The 1,749-nt window shown below is 44.7% G+C and overlaps 1 pseudogene; it reads right to left on the reverse strand.

The window, feature by feature from the left end:
• Window positions 1-718: 718 nt before the first annotated feature.
• Window positions 719-1,339, reverse strand: LOC145688632 (small subunit ribosomal RNA; annotated as a pseudogene).
• Window positions 1,340-1,749: the final 410 nt, after the last annotated feature.

Genomic DNA, 1,749 nt, shown 5'->3' on the forward strand with positions numbered 1-1,749 from the left:
GTTTGCATACTTCCGCAAAACATACAAATACCAAATTTTGCATACCTGTTCGTCCTGTGATGTGAGTAATGGGAAAATTCCGTTATCATGAAAAAGGCGATATTTTCCATGTAAATGAAGTGTCGAAATTTTTCGTCGTTTCGAAATGCTGGTTTTAAGAGTAGTTCTGCAGATCATAGAAACGTCATATTTTCTCAGACAGTGAAGATAAGGACATAATTTATGTTAGAAAAAGGAGTATTAAAATTAGTTTTGGTTTGGCGGCACACATCGAAAAAATGTGAAATTTGTAATGGTTGTGTCTAGGACGTTGAAATTCCGAGGTGATTTTTGTTCTGATGCGTAGTTTGAGAATCCGCCCTTAAACTTGAAAAAATAGTCATCTTCGGTATAAGAAAGTGCTAGTTTCACCTCTAACGTCGCAATACTAATGCCCCCATCTGTCCCTATTAATCATTACCTCAAGTTCCGAAAACCAACAAAATAGAACCGAGGTCCTATTCCATTATTCCATGCACCGAACATTCAGGAGACATGGCCTGCTTTGAGCACTCTAATTTGTTCAAAGTAAACGTGCCGGCCAATCAAGACACTCAAAGAAGAGCACCGAGAAAGGAAAAACCGGCAGGACGTCCGGAACGATCAGTTAAACGCCGGGCGGCGAACCGATCGTCCGAGACCCAGATCCAACTACGAGCTTTTTAACCGCAACAACTTTAATATACGCTATCGGAGCTGGAAATACCGCAGCGGCTGGCACCAGACTTGCCCTCCGATAGATTCTCATTAAAGGATTTAAAGTGTATTCATTCCGACTACGGGGCTTTGGTTGAGTCCTGTATCGTTATTTTTCGTCACTACCTCCCCGTGCCGGGAGTGGGTAATTTGCGCGCCTGCTGCCTTCCTTGGATGTGGTAGCCGTTTCTCAGGCTCCCTCTCCGGAATCGAACCCTGATTCTTCGTTACCCGTAACAACCATGGTAGGCGCAGAACCTACCATCGGCAGTTGATAAGGCAGACATTTTAAAGATGCGTCGCCGGTACAGAGACCGTGCGATCAGCCCAAAGTTATCCAGAGTCACCAAGGTTTCGGACGGACGAACCGATCGATTGGTTTTAATCTAATAAAAGCATCCCTTCCATTGCTGGGCGGGATTCTAGTTGCATGTACAGTATTAGCCCTAGAATTACCACAGTTATCCAAGTAGGATAGGTACGATCTAAGGAACCATAACTGATTTAATGAGCCATTCGCTGTTTCACCTTGTTTTGGCTTGTACTGAGACATGTATGGCTTAATCTTTGAGACAAGCATATGACTACTGGCAGGATCAACCAGGAAATTGACCGAGTAAAAAGCCGGAAAGTGTTGGACACAACTAACACAGCGTTCTAACAAAGGATAGGAAAGATACACCCGACCAAGTATTTTAGACTTCTGTTCCGCTGGAATAAGCCTATTCTTGTGGTGTCTAGCTCTCGCTAATACTGGCCGTGTGACAGCCGCCAAGAGCATATTAGACTCCCAATCTAATGGAAAAAGCCTACTTTTGTCCTTGGGTTACAACAGCTTCCTTCCACACGTGGCGGTACATCCGACAGAGCACTTTTAAAGACTCCTTCTCCAGAGGAATAAGCCTACCTTTGTGGGGCCTGGCTCCCGTTAGAACTGACCGTAAGGTTGCCCACAAAAGCACATTTAGACTCCTGCTCCAGTGAAATAAGTCTTACTCGGGTCCTCTGGGTGTG

This window comes from Thermobia domestica, chromosome 6, assembly GCF_964235325.1.
Source record: "Thermobia domestica chromosome 6, izTheDome1.hap1.1, whole genome shotgun sequence".
NCBI lineage: Eukaryota > Metazoa > Arthropoda > Insecta > Zygentoma > Lepismatidae > Thermobia > Thermobia domestica.